The sequence below is a fragment of the Ictidomys tridecemlineatus genome, chromosome 8 (genome assembly GCF_052094955.1).
Source record: "Ictidomys tridecemlineatus isolate mIctTri1 chromosome 8, mIctTri1.hap1, whole genome shotgun sequence".
Taxonomy (NCBI): Eukaryota; Metazoa; Chordata; class Mammalia; order Rodentia; family Sciuridae; genus Ictidomys; species Ictidomys tridecemlineatus.
In genome coordinates this window covers 75,651,746-75,671,133 of record NC_135484.1, presented here as the reverse complement: position 1 = coordinate 75,671,133, position 19,388 = coordinate 75,651,746, and positions in this window count along the sequence as shown.

The following is a 19,388-nucleotide window of genomic DNA, read 5'->3' as shown; positions in this document are numbered from 1 at the left end:
AAGGGAGATAACTGACTCTCTGTTCCCTTAACCATCAGTTTCCTATTCTCCCTACCTGCTAGCCTCTGGTAAATTCTGTGCTACCCATCGCTTCTATGAGTTTGATTGAGATATTACATATAAGTGAGAACATGCTGCGTTTGTGAGCCTGGCATATTTCACTTAGCTTAAAATTCTTTGATTCCATCCATATTTTTTCAAATATCAGAATTTCCTTTTTAAAAGGAAATTTTTAAAGGCTGAATAATATTCCATTAGGTATAGATACCACAGTGTCTTTTTTTCATTCATCTGTTGCTCGTAACTTAGCTTAATTTTATAACTTGGCTATTTTAAATAGTGCTGTAACAGATATGAGTGCAGACATCTCTTTGAAAAACTGATTTCTGGGGCTGGAGTTGTGGCTCAGTTGTAAGCTTAGAGTGCTTACCTGGCATGTGTGAGACCTGGGGATCAGTCCTCAGCACAATAAATAAATAAATAAATAAATAAATAAATAAATAAATAAATAAATAAGCCATTGACAACTAAAAAATATTTTTTAAAAATACCTTTTTTCACATCTTTTGTATAAATACCCGGGAGTGGATTGCTGAATAATACTTTTTTTTTTTTAAGGAACCTCCATACAGTTTTCAGTAATGAATGTACTAATTTGCATTCCCACCAACAGTGTACAAAGGTGCTTATTTCTCCAGATCCTTGTCAACATTTGTTATCTTTCAGACTTTTAAGAGTCATTCTGACAGGTTTGAGATGATATTTCATTGTAGTTGTAATTTGTATTTCCCTGATGATTAGCATTATTGGGCATTTTTCATATCTTTTGGCCATTTGTATATCTTCTTTTAGAAAATATCTATCAAGATCCCTGCCCTTTAATTTTTTTTTCTTGCTGCTGTAATTTAAACAATTAAATATTTTTTTCTTTCCTTTTATTGTGTGTGTGTGTGTGTGTGTGTGTGTGTGTGTGTGTGTGTGTGTTTAAACCAGGGATTGAACCCAGGGGCACTTAACCACTAAGCCATATCCCCAGCCCTTTTTGTGTTTATTTTATTTTATTTTATTTCGAGACAGGGCATTTCTAAGTTCCTGAGGCTGGCTTTGACTTTGAAATCATCCTGCCTCAGCCTTCCAAGCTGCTGGATGATAGGCATAGGCCACCAGACCCAGACTAATTGGTTTTTCTTTAATGCCTTGTCCCCCCAATGGTTCATGCATTAAAGGCTTCATCCCCAGGAAGCTGCAGTTGGGAGGGGGTGGAAACTTTAAGACATAGTACCTTTGGGAGGTCCTTAGGTTGTTGGGAGCTGCCCCTGTCCTCCTCTTCTCTTCTGCATTCTGGCCATGAAGAGAGCAGTTTTGCTCCACCACACACTCCCTACAGGATGTACACCCTCATCACTCCAAAGCAACAGGGCTGTTATGGTTTGAATGTGAGGTGTCCCCCCAAAGCTCACGTGTGAGACAATGCAAGAAGGTTTGGAGGAGAAATAATTGGGTTATGAGAGCCTGAACCTAATCAGTGAATCAATCTCTGAGGAGATTTAACTGAGTGGTAACTGGAGGCAGGTGGCTGAGGAAGTGGTTCATTGGAGGCGTGGCTACAGGGTAGGTATTTGTATCTGGCCAGTGGAGTCTCCCTCTCTTTCTGCTTCCTGGTCATCATGGGAGCTGCTTCCCTTTGCCACTCTTCCACCATGATGTTCTGCTTCACCCTGAGCCCCGAAGAATGGATCTGCTGTCTATGGATTGAGACCTCTGAAACTTTTCCTCCTCTACAGTTGTCGTGGTTGGGTCCTTTAGTCAGTGAAAAAATTGACTAAAACAAGGGCCAACCAATCATGGACTGAAATCTCCAAAACTGTGAGCAAAAATAAACCTTTTCTCTTCATAAATTGAATATCTGAAGTATTTGTTGTAGTGACAAAAGGTGACTAATACACTGGTCATTGAGCTGTCTGATTCCCTTATGTATCTTGGACATTAGCTACTTAGCAGATAGAAGGCTTACAAATATTTTCTCCCAGTCCATAAATTGTCTCTTCACATTGTTGTTTTATTTGTTTTTCAGAAGCTTTATATCTTGACGTAAGCTGGTTTATCTAATTTTATCATTGTTCCCTGAATTTTGGGGGTCAAGAAAAAAAAAATTGCTCAGACTGATGTGTAGTTTCCCCACTAAGTTCTTTTCTGATAGTGTTACAGTTCTCGTCTAACACTTAAATCTTTCATTTACTTCAGTTTTGGGGGGTTTTTTTGTACATGGTGTGAAATAAGGATCCAATTTCATTTTTCTGCAAGTTAAGTACCCAATTTTCCAAGCACCATTTATTGTGTAATTCTTGGCAACTTTGTCAAAAAATCAGTTGAATGTGCAGGCCTTGGTTCCACTTCTGGTCTCTCTGTTGTTTCATTTGTCAATATGTTTTGTGCGTTTTTTGCCAAAACTATGCTGGTTTGTTTGCTTGTTTTTGTTATTGTTGTTATTGCTTTTGTGGTGCTGGGGATTGAACCCAGGGCCTCTCTTTCATTATAGGTGTGTAGTAAGGTTTAAAATCAGATAGTGGGATGTGCCTTTACTTTGTTGGTGACTGCCATGGCTATTGGGGGTTATTTTGTGGGTTCCATGTGAATTTTAGGATTTTTTTTCTTTTTTTCTTTTGTGAGGGGATGATATTGAAGATTGAACCCAGGATACCATGTGTGCCAAACATGCTCTCTACTACTGAGTTATCCTCAGTTCCTGTTTGTTTGACTGTTGTGAAAAATGACATTTAGGATTTCAGTAGGAATTAATGGAATCTGAGGATCACTCTGAATCATATGAGCATTTTAACAATAGTAATTATCCAATACTTGAATACAGGATATCTTTCCATTTATTTGTGTCTAACATTTTTTATCGCTGTACAGTTTTTAATGTACAGTGTTTTGCCTCCTTCGCTAAATTTATTACTTAGTTTTATTTTTTTGTAACTATTATAAATGGGATTGTTCTCTCCATTTCCTAATCAGACAGTTTGTTGTTAGTGCATAGTTGGTTTGTATTCTGCATCTTTACTGTTTTCATGTATTCTAATAGTTTTGTGGTAGAGTTTTTAGGTTTTTTTTTAATATACAAGATCATGTAGTTGGTAAACACTGATAATTTCACATCTTCTTTTCATGTCTAGGTTTTTTTTTTTTAAATTTTTTGCCTTGTTATAGTTAAAGCTTCATCCCAGGGTTTCATAAACTGACTTCCAGACCACTCACATATAATTGAATCAAGCCTTTATTGAAGCACACCGGTGGCAGCTGACCAGAACATAAAGCTGTTCCCCTGATCAGCCCTGAACAATTGCAAGGGCACTCCTTATAAGCCTGAAAACTGCAAAAGGGATGTTCAGGGGTCTAGCCAATGCAAGCAAGCCAGATTACAGAAGCGGGACAGTGCAGTGAAGCAGAGGCAAGCCTAACCAATCACAGTTAGCCCAGTCACCCCAGTTACAGAAACACAGCCCCATTACCCTAGTTACAGAAACAATACCCCATTAGGTAGTTCCGTGTTCTTAAAGGTTTCTATAGCAAAAGGGAAAGAACATCTTGCCCCAGTCATGACCCTTCTACTTGGCATGGTTGTTTTACAGGATGAAGTCATAAAACAAAATGGAGTCACATTTGCTCCTACTATCACAGCCTCATTGCTCTGACAAAGATTTTCGATACTATGTTGAATAGAAGTGGGGAGAATGGACATTCTTGTCTTGTTCCAAAGCTTAGAGGAAAGGCTTTCAGTTTTTCACCATTGAGTATAAAGTTAGCTGTATATGGCCTTTACTATCCTGAAGTAAATTCCTTTTATACCTAATTTGATGTTATTTTTTCATGAAAGAAAATTGAACTTTTTTCAAGTTTTTTTTTTTTTGCATCTATAGAAATGATGTTTTTGTCTTCAATTCTGTTACTATGACATATCACATTTCTCAGTTTGCACATATCTTGCTTCCCAGGAGTAAATTCCACTTGGTCATGATGAATGATACATTTAATGTGTGTTGAGTTGTTTGATCATGTTTTGTTGAAGACTTGAATCTGTGTTCCTCAAGAGCAATGTCCTACACTTTTCTTTCAATGTCCTTGCCTGGCTTTGGTATCAGGGTAATACCGGTCTTATAAAAAGAGTGAAAGTGTTCTCTCCTCTTCAGTTTTTTGGACATTTCAGAAGTGTTGGGAGTCCCCCCTGGCTCCAAAGACTAACTTCCCCAGCCCCCAAGAAGAGCCGTCCAATGGTGAGCCCTGCTGGCTCACATGATCCTTACCCACCAATCAGAGCCATGGTGGATCACATGACTCTTACCCACCAATCAGATCCCTGCTGGCTCACATGATCTTTACCCACCAATCAGAGCCCTGCTGGCTCACCTGATCCTGCCCACCAATCAGAGCCCTGCTGGCTCACCTGATCCTTACCCTCCAATCAAAAAGCACCCCATGCCAACTTCAAACCACCCCTGGCTCTATAAATATGCAGAGCTGTTCCTCAATAAATAGGCATTTGCTCCGACAACAAGCCTTGTTCATTGTTTCATTGGTGCTGAAACCCGGGAGAGGGAATGCCTCGCTGCTTGAGGGCCCCTTCTCTCAAGGCTTGCTGTCCTGGTCCACTCTCTTGAGTGCTGTTTACAACACCAGATCTTCAGTAGGTGAGTTCACCTATCGGGTATCCAAGTTCAGATGGGCCACGCAGGGGCTTTGACTGTGATCGTCCGGCAAACCTCTGACGCCCAATCTGGAGGAGAGAACGCACCCCACCACAACCTTCATGGCCACGGTGGACTCTCTGGAACCCAGTTCATGAGTGGGAGGTACTGAGGGGTGGAAGAACAGGCACTTCCCTCCCCCCCTCTCTCTCAACCACCCTTGTCCCTCTCCTGACCTATGGAGGCCTCTTCTTCCCTCCCTGCAGATTCCCCCTTATTAAATTCTGCACACAAGATTGGCCTTACTATCAGTTAGACAATCAAAGTCAATGGCCTCCAGGAGGATCCCTAGATCCCGCAATTCTTAGAGATCTGTTTACTCCTGCAAGTGCTCGAAAAAGTGGAAGGAGTTCCCCTATGTTAAGGCTTTTTCTCTTCTTCATTCTCACCCCTACCTATCCGGCAGATGAACCCCCTCCCTACCGACCTCCCCTATCGGTTTGGTCCACCCCCTCAGGTGCTCCCCCTGACTTGGCCAACACCTTTAGTTCCCCCCAAACTAGGTCCCGCCCCTAGTCCCGCAAACCATGGCCCCTTTAAGAGAGGTTGCTGGACCTGAGGGCATTACCCAGGTACATGTCCCGTTCTTTATGAATGACCTCATGCAACTAGAGCAAAGGTTGGGCTCATTCACTACAGATCCCACCACTTACATTAGAGAGTTTCAATGGGTCCTCCAGGCTTATAGTCTCACTTATATATTATTGGCTAATACTCTCCTTCCTGAGGAACGTGCTAGAGTCTGGGAACTTGCCAGAGCCCATGCAGATGAAACTCACCAATTTAATCCCAATCACCCTCCGGGGCCACTTGCTGCCCCCAGATCAGACTCCCAAAACCCTAGATGGCTGTCATGTCCTTATGACATATTTCCTCTGGCAGAACTACCCCGACATCTGGGCCAAACTAAAAAAGCTCAAACAAGGCCCTGCCACCCCCCAGACTGAGATCTTGGGGGTGGCCTTTAAGGTTTTTCACACTGGGATGAGGAAATTGAGCACCACAAGCACAGGGCCGAACACAATAAATTTCAAATGCTCACCCAGGTGCTGCAAGGTGCTTCCTCGGTCGCCGCCCATCACTGAAAATCCCCCTGGGCACCTGCTTCAAGTGTGGCAAGGAGGGACATTAGGCCAGGGCATGTCCTGCACCACTCACTCTGTATATGAGGCCTATGGCCAGGGAACCCTCTGACCTTCTGGACATGGCAATCAATTGACGGTGCCTTGGGTCCTTGTCCCTGGCCATAACAATCAATAGACAGAAACCCAGGGTGCGGATTCAGGTGGATAGGTGCAAGGTTAACTTTCTCCTTGACACCAGAGCTACCTTCTCAGTCCTGACAGAATTCTGGGGGCAAACAGTGCCGTCCACCTCTCCTATTGTCGGGATAGGAGGAAAGACCATCTATCCAAGAAAGAATCCCCTATTACTCTGTTCCACAGACAACTTCCCAATCTCTCAGACATTTCTATTATGCCCCAAATGTCAAGTTCCTTTGCTCGGCTGAGATAGTCTCTCTAAATTCAATATAACAATCAACATACAGGCTCCTGGCATCAGTCAGGCCCCAGAATCAGCCTGTTGATCTTTTCTGGCCCTTTTGGCAGAAAACTGGCCATTATGCTCCACTTGTGAGGCTGACAAGAAGGATTGGCAATAATTCTTTAAATGTTTGGTAGAATTTAACAACTAGGCCATCATCAGGTCCTGGGATTTTTCTTTGATGGAAGAATTCAATTTTCTTATTTCCTATTGTTCTGATCAGATTTTCTATTTCTTCATGATTTAGTCTTGATAGATTTATATGTACCTGGAAATTTATTCATTTCTTCTAGGTTATCTAGTTGGAGTATACTTGAATAACAGTCTGTTAGAATCTTTTGTATTTCTATGGTATCAGTTGTAATGTCTCTTCTTGCAGTTGTAATTTTTATTAATTTGCAACCTCTCTCTTTTTTCTTAGTCTAGGTAAAGATTTATTAATTTTGTTTATCTTTTCAAATAATTAACTCTGCTGGCCAGTGAGACCACTAGTTCCAGTGTGCTATCCAGCAGATCACAGGATGCAGTCCCTGACCAGGCAATTCCATTATTTGGAGTCTGTAATTAGACAAGGCTATAGAGTAGGATCTGAGAGTAGACAGAGTTTCTGCTCAGAGTAAGCATGACTAGATAATGCTCCTAAAAATGCATGATTGGGAATTGCTTCTGTGTCAAGGTAGAGTTTTGGTGTGGACTTTTGACTATGTTGAGTGACTGTTTTGGACAAAGTAGGTCTAGCTTCACCCAAAATGCATAGAGGGTGGGAGTTTCCTTCTCTGGGAAAAGTTGTAGAAAAACTTAAAAAAAAAAAAAGAAAGAAAAATCATTCCACTGTATTAATCGTACAAGTTAATGGGTTTCACTGTGACACTTCCATACATGCATTTATCATGCATTCATTGTTACCACCCACCTTACTATCCTCTTTGCCTTCCCCTTTCTTTACCTCACCCACAAACCCCTGTTTCCCTCTGATCTCTTTCCTTAATAGCCCATCTTTAAAATTTTTTTTAAAGTTTCTACATATGGGGGAAGATACACAATACTTATCTTTCTGTATCTGACTAATTTTGCTTAACATGATAACCTCTAATTCCATCTATTATCTTGCAATGACATGATTTCATTCATCTTTATGGCTAAATAAAACTCCATTGTGTATATATCAGCATATCTATGCTTAGTGCTACAATAAACATGAGTATTTCCTATGTTGCTTTCATTTCCTTTGGATATAGAGTCAGGAGTAGTATAGCTAGATCATATGGTAGATCTATTTTTTTTAGATTTTTGAGGAAATTCAATACTGTTTTCCATAGTGGCTAAACTATTTACATTCCTATTAATGGTACACAAGGGTTCTTTTTTCTCTACATCCTCACCAGCATTTGAGATATATATAAAATAGCTATTTTAACTAAGGTAAGGTGGAATCTCAATGAAGTTTTGATTTGCATTTCCCTGATGGCTAAATATGTTGAGAATTTTTTTCATATATTTATTGGCCATTTGTACTTCTTTTGAGACAGGTTTATTCAGAATATTTGCCCAATTATTGATTATATTACTAGTTCTTACGTTAACTTTTTCAAGTTCTTTATATGGTCTGGATGTTAACCTTCTGTCATGTGGATAACTGGCAAAAATTTTCTTCATTGTTGTGAAAAAGCCTTTTAATTTGATCTAATCCTATTTGTCAATTCTTATATCCTTTCTTTGAGCTATTTGAGTCTATCCAGGAAATTGTTAGCTGTGCCAATATTTTGAAGTGTTCCCCTTTATAGTCAAAGTTTCAGGTCTTACATGAAGGCTTTTGATCTATTTTGAGATGATTTTTGCAGTGATTTAGTTTCAATTTTCTGCATATGGTTATCCAGTTTCCCCTCCATATTTTACTGAAGAGGCTATCTTGTTTCCAATGTTTTTGGCATCTTTGTTGAGAATTAGAAAGCTGCAGATATGTGGATTTATTTCTGGGTCCTCTACTCTATTCAATTGGTCTACATGTCTGTTTTTATGCCAATATCATGCTGTTTTGTAATTATGGCTCTGTAATATATTTAGAAATCAGATATTGTGATGCCTCCAGTGTTTCTCATTTTGCTCAAGATTGCTTTAGCTATTTGGGATCTTTGATACTTACATAAGAATTTTAGGATTTTTTATAGTTTTGTGAAGAATGTAATTGGTATTTTCATGGGGATTACATCTGTTTTAGTCAGCTTTTTATCTCTAGGACCAAAGTACCTGACAAATAAGGGAAAGTTTATTTGTTTGGAACTCACAGTTTCAGATATCTCAGTCCATAGATGACCAACTCTATTGCTCTGGACCTGAGGTGAGGCAGGACATCCTGGTGGAAAGGCCAAGTGGTAGAATGCTGCTCAGCTCGTGACAGGGTGAGGAAGCAGAGGCAAGGAGGAAGAGGAGGTGCCACAGGGAAGGTGCACCCCTCTAGTGTCCACCCTCTGTGACCCACCTTCATCAGCCACTCTCCACTTGCCTATACTTATTACCCAGTCAATCTATTCAAGTTAGGATTGACTGATTAGGTTACAGCTATTATCATCTAATTGTTTTACCTCTGAATATTCTTGCATTAAGCTAGGAGCTTTTAGGAAACGCCTCATATTCAAACCATAACATTCTGCCCCACGCTTAAAAAGCTCATGTCCATTCAAGAAAACAGAAAGCATTTAGTCCACCTAAAACAGGTCCCATAGTCTTAACAGTTTTAGCATTGCCCAAGTCCAAAATCTCATCTGAGACTTAAGGCAAACTCTTGACTATAAGCCTCTATAAAATTCAAAAGGAAGTTATATATATCCAATATTTAATGGCACAGAGTAAACATTTGCATTACAAAAGGGAAAAATAAGGGTGTAGAAGAAAGAGACAAAGCAAGACCAAAATCCAACTGGGTAAACAAATCCTATAGCTCCATGTCTGGGGCACATGACATCATGCTGTTCTTTCCAAAGATTGTGTAGCTTCATCCCTATGGACTGTCTAGTTTCAGCCCATATGACCTCTCTCTTGGCTTATCTCTGCTCACTTTCTGAAACTTTTCTTAGCAGGTGTTCCACATTACTGGTGTCTTTTAATTTTAAGAATCTCCACTGCAGCTTTAGCTTCCTTCTCACATCTTTATGTATCGCCTTCTCAGGGTCTGCCTGCAGGGATTCCAACTCTGTTATACTTTGCCTGGACTCCTAGGCCTTCCTTTGAAATCTCAGTAGAAGCCACTATTATCCCCTAACTCCAACATTTTATATTCCTACAGAACCAGCAATACATGATTGACACCAAGGTCTGCCACTATCAGGAGAAGTAGGGAAACATCATGGGACTGTGGCTGAAGCTGCAGAGGAGAGTGAAACAACTTCCTAGGTCCCCCTGTGGAAGTAGGTGGCCTCAACATCTCTTCTCAAATGAATTTTTACTTTTATATCTTTGAGTCAGAGATGGGTGTGGTATTGTAATTACTGAGATGCCTTCAAACCTTTTTTTCTGGTAAAGTATTTAACATCTCTTTAGTGATTATAATCTCTTTTAAAGCCACTGTATCCTTAAAATCCTTTTATCCTCACATTTTTTTAAAATGTTTATTTTTAGCTTTAGGTGGACACAATATCTTTATTTTACATTTATGTGATGCTGAGGATCGAACCCAGTGCCTTGTGCATGCTAGGCGAGCACTCTACCACTGAGCCACAACCCCAGCTCCTCATTTTTTTTTCTGACTACACTATAAGTTTTCTCACATTTTTTTTTTGCTCCTGAGTATCATGGTAAACTTACCTAAAAGCCACCAGAATTACCTGTGCCATCCCCTGATTGCTGTGCTGCCTTGTAATTTCATCCACAAGATTAAATAGTTCAATACCTTTAAATTTAGCCTCACAGAAAGACTCCGGAAATGGGAAAATTGTGGACAATTTCTTTGCCAGAATAAAATGAATGACCTCTAGTACAATTCCCACTTAAGTCCTTCTTTTCCACTGAATTCTCATGAGCCCAGTCTTCACTCTCCACAATCCTATTGGCATTCTGAACTTCCATCATACTTGTCTATTAAGCTCTGATTACAATATTCTAGAGCTTTTCAAGCTTCCATCTCTAAATTTTCAAAATTACACTTAATAAACCAGCTCCAAAAGTTTCTGAACCACATGATCAGGTCAGTCATAGTAACAATACCACTTCTGATACTAATTTATGTTTTAGTCAGCTTTTTGTCACTGTGAAAAAAATACCTGACAAGAACAAATTAGAGAAGGAAAAGTTTATTTGTGTTTTATAGTTTCAGAGATTTCATTCCATAGATGGCTGACACCATTGCTCTGGGCTCAAGGTGCGGCAGAACATTATGGGGGAAGAGCCCAGTGGAGGAAAGCCAGTTAATTCATGGCAGGGTCAAGAAGCAGAGAAAGGGATGGGTGGAGGACCACCACAGGGAGTATGCACCCTGCCAAGGCTCACCCGCAGATGACCCACCTCCATCAGTCATGCCCCATCTCCCTAAAAGTTACCACCCTGTTAATCCATTCAAATTAGTATGGAGTGATTAGGTTACAGTGATCATGATCCAATTATTTTACATCTCAATAGTCTCACATAAACACAGGAGCTTTGTGGGGACACCTCATATCCAAACTATAACAGCACTGAATCTGTAGGTTGCTTTTGTTAGTATGGCCTTTTAACATCATTAGTTTTCCCAATCCATGACCATGGCAGACCTTTCCATCTCCTATTTAATTCTTCAATTTCTTTCTTCGGTGTTTTATAATTCTCATTGTAGATGTCTTTCACCTCCTTGGTTAGGTGTATCCCTAGGTATTTTATTTTTTGAGGCTATTGTGAATGAGATTGTTTTTATGATTTCTTTCTCACCAAGTTCATTATTAGTGTGTAGAAGAGCTACTGCATCTTTGCCAAGTTTGTTTATCAGTTCTGAAGAATCTTTTTGTTTAGTCTTTAGGATCTTCTAATTAAAGAATTATATTATCAGGGGCTAGGGTAGTAACTCAGTGGTAGAGCACTTGCTGAGTGGGTATGAGGCACTGAGTTTCATCCTGAGCACCACATAAAATAAATAAAGCAAAGTATTGTGTCCATCTACAACTAAATATATATAATTAAGAACGTCCTTTTGGCTAAGTGAAATCACTTCTTCATTCCCTGGGTCAAGTAGGTTCAGGCCCTATACTGCTACAAGTCTCTCTACCTGTGTGGAGTTGTTGGGGTAGAGCCTAAGACTGGGCATAGGGCCTAAGGACTCAAGTCATATTGAACTTCTTACCGTATTTCTGAAGACAATCAGCTCAACTCTGCAGGTGAGCTATAAAGTTGGCTGGTATCTCCTAATCAAGTGACACAGAGGTACTGCCAAGTTTCATACATTGATCACTCTGACAATATGACGCTGAACGGGGTAAAGTAGAAATAATTACCTCACCATTAGGTAAGCCTATAGTAGGATTCCTGGGAAAGGACTTGTGATGCTAGGAAAACTGGATCACCCTCAGTTCTAACACTAACCCCACTGTGGGACTGTGAGCCTATTTGGTGCTATGCCAACTTGGAGGAGGGAGATAAATGGTGTAGTTAAAGTTGAAGTCACTCTTCTTTTCTATCTAATTCAATTTTCATTCAGTTCTGTGGACCACAGGAGTGTCTCAGGCTTGGTTCCAAGTACTGGGGTTTCCAAAAATATTTCTAATCTGGGGATGTAGCTAGTTGTGGAGAGGCTGGAGCCTGTGACTTCCTACACTTCCATCTTGCTTACATTCCTCACAATTGCTTTCTCAACCAACAGTTGCATCATCCATATCGAAAGATGCTGAAAAATGTGAAAACTGACCAATGAGTTCTCTAACTTACCAAAGAAACTGCAGTGAATGAGACAAACTGTGAATGAGACAAACAAATGAATGAGACAAACAAATGACAAGAGCTATGTTTCCCTTGTGCTCCAGATATTACACATTTGCCATATTGGGTTCTATGCACCAAGATGATTTCAGATAATGTAGAGTGTCAATTGTGGCCAATTTTGTTAGAAATGACTCAGAGTTTAAAGAAAAAACACTGATTGTTTTTAATATCAACTTGATGGGCCCTTTTAAGTGCCCCAAATTATTTATTACAAACTTTTTGAACTAGAATGAAAACTCCCTGAAGCATCTTCTAGGATAAGTTATTACATTGCATTCAGTAACAGAAACAATAATGAGAGACTTTTACATTTTCAAAATCAGATATTGCTGAATGCTGCTGGAGGAAAATTTAGTAGGAGAGGTCACAGCAGCAGCACTTCTCAATATTATAGCAACTGAGAGAAAATAACTCTGTTCCATGAAGCACGAAGAAGCTTGTCTCATGGAAAAGCAATTTGAGTTGCAAGCTGAGCTAGCTGATTTATTCATAAAACAATTTTACTTGAAAGAGAAAGTGATATACAAAGTATGGCCATTCAGACATATGTATTTGACAGACATTTTTCTGGAAGATAAACAATGTAGCTTGTTACTACCAACACTGAAGTCTTTTTTGTTGTTGTTGCTAATTTTGCTGGTTGTGTGTTTGTGCATATGAAGTGGTGTGTGTGTGTGTGTGCGTGCATGTTTGCTAGTAATAAAGATAAATTTGAAGATAAGATAAACTTAAAAGAGATAAAGAATTTGGAAAAGTTGTATCTTCCATCTGAATTTGACATCTTCCCAATACTAAAAGACATTTGGTTTGAAATTTATGGAGATATTGATACATGTGACTTTGTTATTTGTGCAATTTTTTTGAAATCAACATTTGGAAGATCTGTGTAACTTAGTGAGCCATCATTTAACAATACATAATTTTGAAAAAAATTTGCTTCAGTGAAAGATCCATTCAAAAGTCAAGATAAGCAAATGAATTTTAGTGTTACCAAGTATAAAAGTTCATAAACATCATTTCAGTTTCCACAGTGCACCTTACCTATAAGAAAATTCCACTTACTGGGTTTTGGTGTTGTATCAAAGAAGGTTATGCACTGTTACTTAAATAAAGGCTATTCAAATACTCTTTTACTTCCAATAATAAATCTCTGTAAAGTTGGAAATTTTTTTCTTAACCAAAAGAGCTTGTTGGAACAGATTGAATGCAGACACAAATATAAAAATCTAGCTATCTTTAAACTATTTAATAAAGAAAGGTGCAACTATAAAATACCACTCTTGTTAATATATGTTTTTTGTATTAGGAAAACAAATATATATACGTATATGTGTGTGTATATTTACCTATTTACTTACATTTACATTTGCAGTGCTGGGAATGAAACCTAAGGCCTCACTTGTGCTAGGCAAGCACTCTATAACTGAGTCCTAGAAAACATATTTTATTGATATATGTTATTTATGTTAATATGAAGTGGACTTGAAGTTATTTTTAATCATTGAATAAATATGTTTTAATAGTCTGTTTTATTTATTATATGATAATATTGATAATTCACATTAAAAAAGCTCTTTAGGATCCTCAATAATTTTTAACAGGGTAGAAGGTGCCTGAAACCAAAATATTATAATCATTGAGCTAATATAAATTCTAGTTTATCCAATTCATTTTAGTGTCATAATTAAAATTGTTGATTATATTTTCCTTGTTTGTTAAAAAGCTAGAGTCTGCTAATGAAATAAAATTTAATGTTCTATCATAAAAGGATAATTTTCTTAAGTAATGTAGATTTTCAGTCTAGATGTATAATTCAATAGTATTAATAGTTCTTTCTTTTCAATGAATTTGTTTAACAGATATCTTTACCTTCTACTACTTTATCTTTATTTTTAATATCAGGTTAGTAGTGGGAAGAGTATGTACTCACTTGGCTGCAAATGGTTTGATGACCAGGTTCCACACTAACTGTGTATTGGTGTTCGAGCAGGGGCATTCTTTCTAGCTTGCTATTTAATTTAGACCTCATTTAAAATAAGTGTCAATGTGTAATTATTTGCAGGGCTCTTCAGAAGGAACTACTTTCACTGAGAGATATTATTAAACCTGTGAGTTTGAGGTTATTAATGTGTTTTCTCTCCTGGCATTCATCAAAGTTCCTGATTCATTAAGTAAATGTTTGTTGAATGAATGTCTGAATAGTTGTAGAAATAAATGAATGATAAAATAGGCAAACGGATGGATGTTTTTTCTACTACTGGAGACTGAACCCAAAGGTATTCTACCACTGAGCTACAACCCCAGCTGTTTTTATTATTTTTATTTTCTGAGGCTGATCTGGAACTTGCTATCCTCTTGTCACAGCCTCCCAAGTAGCTGGGATTGTAGTCATGTGCCACTGTGTCTGGTTTGAGTAGATTCTTTAATCAAAAGTTCAAGTTTAGAATATGTATATTATATAACAAATTAGAAACAAGAATGAAGCTCTCAGATGCCCACCCCTGGCTCAGAGCCTCCTTCTTGATCATCCAGTGGGTTGGCCCACAGCCTGGGCCCTGTTCCTACCTTCCACAGACTTTTTTTGTATGCACTTAGCCTGGATTTGAATGTTGCCTGCTCTCATCTGATTTTGCCACAACTGCTGGCACAGCCTGTTATTTCATGTTTGGAAGCAGCACAGGATGGGGGCTCAGGGAGCAGACTCAGGAGCCTACTTCCTGGCTCTACCACTTCCTAGCTGGGCCACTTTGGGCAAGGTTTTCAACTTGTCAGTACCTTCATCCCCTCCTCTGTTTGATGGGATCATAACAGAGTCACCCTTACAGGGTTATTATGAGAATTCCATGAGTGAGTCTTTGTAAAGTTAATAAACAGTACCCTGTGCACTGGAATCTCTTTATAAATATTTAGTAAATATATTATAAATAAATGAATATGCATAGCTTGGCTGCCCATTAGTAGCCTGACGGAGTCATGGTAAGTTAGGGATCTCCAAGTATTCAAGCCTTTTTTCCGGGCATCTGCCTGTCCCGTGAGCTGCTCTCTAGACCAGAGTTCTCACTTGTCACAGTCTCAGCATCTGCCAATGGATCTCATCTGGCTGCATCTTAAGACAGACCATCCTACATATAAAAAAAAATCTTTAGTCTAGAGATGCAGCTCAGGGGTAAAGTGCTTGCCAGGCATACGTGGGCTCCTGAGTTCAGTCCCTAGTACTACAAAGAAAAAAAAAATCAAAACAAAACTTTCATATTTAAAATAATTTCCTTTAAAACACAAGTGTTTTTCTAGGCATCCTTCCACTTGCAAGCATAAATATCACAGATGGGCAAAAGACTGTCAAGAAAAGCACACCATCAAGGTGATTTGACAGGTTTTGTCTGCTTGATCCTTGGCTATAGTCTGCTCAAGAGACACAGGTAATTATACATTTGAAGGAATCACATTATGTTGTCTGAAGCTTCAAATCACTTCTAATTGGATTAGTTGCAAATCTTTCTTTTCCATGTTTAAACTAATACCTGGAGTGCAGATGTATTTAATTTCCTATGAGCTGTTAATTAGAATAATGTTCTTCAGTTAGAAGAAAAGAGAAATTATCTTACGTAAGCACTTGGAGGCCTATGAAATCTCAGGAACTATTATGCCCTAGAGATAGGATCCAGTATTATAGAAGAAATATCTTAATATCAGTAAGTCTCACATACATTATTCACCATGTTTGGTGTTCATAGGGAAATGCCATTAACTAAATAACTTTAAAAATGGGCCATCATCATCAAGCATTTGAGAAGACCCTAGAATTGCTGTATTTGCCAATGGATTACTTAAGTACCAATCCATTCACCAGCAGAAACTGACTAGATGTCTCTTACTGGAAGTCAATAACAATACAGAAACTATCAGCAGTCTAGTGGAAAGCAGGATGTGCTCCTCAAAGGTGGACAGGAGAAGTCTCCGGGTGGCTGTGAAGAGTAGCACATCTGTGACTTAGTACCAGAAAGTTAGTAGGCATTCAATGTTAGTGCCCCCTCCTCATGCCAGTGAGTTTGCTAGTGCTGACAGTCTGTGTGATCTGCGCTCAACTCCAGGGACACTAGAGAACCGTGCTAAGTTCAGTCTTTCAAGTTTAAGAGCATAAACAGTGTGAGAAGATGTCTCACCAAGAGGCCCTCTTGTCTGGTGCTTATGTGATTTTGATTGTGGAGATTACAGTAGCCACTCTCTCTGTCAGCCTCTCCAGAAGACTGAGCCCTCCTTTAATGTCCCAATTCCCTTTAACTCATCACAGCTCTGCCTCCCCATCAATTTATCTGATCCTTTGTGAATCTTTCCATGTTTCCTTTCATTTGTTCTCTAACTCCAGTGTGCAAGCTTTATGTATGGCCTTTCCACCTTGGGTAGGTGTTACCAAGTGCAGTGAGCGGGTGCCTGTACTACTTCTATGCCTCTGTGATCAAAACCTTCCAGGGGATCTCCCCTGGCCCATGGTCTTGCCACATGTATAAACCCAGCTCACTTGCAGATCTTTTGGGATGTGCTTACTTGTGTTGTGGTTCAGAAAACCCTGGCTCTAAGCACATGAATGGCGTTTAGTAAGCACTTCCCAGATCGATACCATGTTAAATTGTGTTGGCTGTGTTATTCACTCATCTTGTCCCACAGCCATATAAGGCCCTGGGGAGGCAGGTGGCATTGTGGGGAAGATGTCAGCTTTTAAAAATTTGACATATACATTTAGAAACATGCATGGGTCAAGTTTCACAAATTGAAACCTAATCACAAAACTGAAACATTGGCACCCTAGAAGCCCCATCGTCCCTTCCATTTATCACTCCCCTCCCTGGCTTCTAAAGCATGGGTCAGTTTTGCCTGTTTTTTGTTTGTTTGTTTGTTTTACTTCAGTAAATGGAACCAGGCCCTATGTACTCTGAGTCTGGCTTCTTTTACTCATTGTGGTTTGTGAGATGCATCTGCATGTACTTGTATTTTAAGCCTTGTTTGTTGGCTCAGTAACCTATACAAGTTGCCATAGAATCAGAGTAAGTGTTATGATTGATTCATATCAATATTCGTATTGATTCAGGAATATTCAGAGGTAAAATGATTGAATTGTGAGAGTTGTATACTAATTAGTTCATCCTAGTTTGAATCAACTAACTGCGGGGTAACTGTAAGAGGTGGGGAATGGCTAGAGAGGGTGGGTCACCGTTATCTTAGAAGGGTACATGTTTCTTGTGGCCCTTTCGCATTTCTCTCTCTGTTTCTGGGTAGCCATGAACCCAGCAGGGCTCCTCTACCATGCCTTTCCATCATGATGTTCTACCTCACCTTGGATCAGCAATGGAGTCAGCCCACTATGGACTGAACTTTTGAAACCATGGGCCAAAATAAACTTTCCTCCTCTAAGTTTTTTTTTTTTTTTTTTTGTCAGGTATTTTAGTCAAAGTGATAAAAAACTGACTAATACCAAAATAATGGCTGATTTGTAGGCTCAAGTGTGAAAATGGAATCAGATCACATCAGGAGACCTGGAGTCCAATGCCTGTTTCTAGCAGTGGCCCTTCTGTCTCTTGCTCACGCCTGCCCCTTTTGCACCCCAGTCCTTGGCCCTGATAGTGTAGCTACATGGAAGTCCTGTGGCTTCTTCAAGATCTTCTCACATGGAGGTAGGTGTCTGCAAAGTGGGCAAGGGGCACCCTGGCTCCTGTCAGACTTTAGTCCTGTGGTTAATTGGTTTCATAAAGGACTCAGGATTTTTTTAAAAAAGTCATAAATGTGGAGAGAGTATTTACAGTCACATAACTGGTGAAGAATTCATATCCAGAATGTAAAAAGAACTCTTAAAACTCAAAAATAAGAAAACACATATCCAATTTTTAAAATGGGCCAATAATTTGAAAAAAAATTGCCAAAGAAGCTATGTAGATAACAAATAAGCTCATGAAAAGATGCTTGATGTCCTAGGTTATTAGGGAAACAAACGCCAGCTAAAATTGCCAGCTAAAATCATGTGAGACACTACTACACATCCATTATTCAAAAGGCTAAAATTAAAAAGACCGACTATATCAGATGCTGGTGAGGATGTGGAAAAATTGGAATTCTTACTCTGCTGATAGGAATATAGACTGGTACAACCACTTTGAAAAACAGTTTGGTAATTTCTTAAAAATATGTACCTACCATTTGACCTTACTCTTCTCCTAGATAGTTAACCGAGAGAAATGAAAGCACATATCCACAGAAAGGCTTATAAATAAACATTCATAGCAGCTCTACTCATAATGGCTCCAAGCTGGAAACAATCCAAATATTCACCAAGAGAGGACTGACTTAATAGTTGCAGTATATCCATATGATGGAATATGACTGAGCAACAAAAAGAAATGGACCCTTAGTATGTACAACAACATGGATTGAATCTCAAAATAATTTTGTTGAGTGAAAGAAACCAGACAAAAAGTATATACCATATCATTCCATTTATAGAAGATGCTAGAAAATGCAAAGTAATCTATAGAGACAAATTTGTGTTGACAAGTCGAGAAGGGAGAAGGCTGGGCAGAAGGGATAGCAAAGGTCCTAAGGAAACTGCCAAGAGGCCATTGTTTCATTTGGTAACAAAAATTCAGATACTTCTTAAAAAAATTACTGACTTATTTTTTCCTGTCCATTTGAGCTATTCATGATCACATGCTTTCTGTCTTGATTGTGGTTTTGTAGGCATATTACATATATAAACACTTATGAGATTGTTCATTTTTACATGGGTAGGTTATATCTCTTAAAACTTGATAAAGTTGTTACATAAGTTTTCAAAGGAAAAATGAAGACTCTAAAGCAATCAGGTCTGAGTGGTGCATTAAGAGTTCTCAATGATCCAAGAGGCCATTGTTTCATTTGGTAACAAAAATTCAGATACTTTTTACAAAAATTACTGACTTGTTTTTCATGTCCATTTGAGCTATATCACAATCACAGCTTGGATGCTCAGGGACTGCTTTGCACAAAATTATCTCCAGGAAGGCAACTACTCTCCAAACCAGACTTAATGTATCCATTAATTTTAACCACCATCAAGTTCCCCTTTGTGTTTAACATCCATTAATCTCCTTCCCTCCCCTTTGCCTGCAGAGGCTTCTCTCCAGGTCTTCC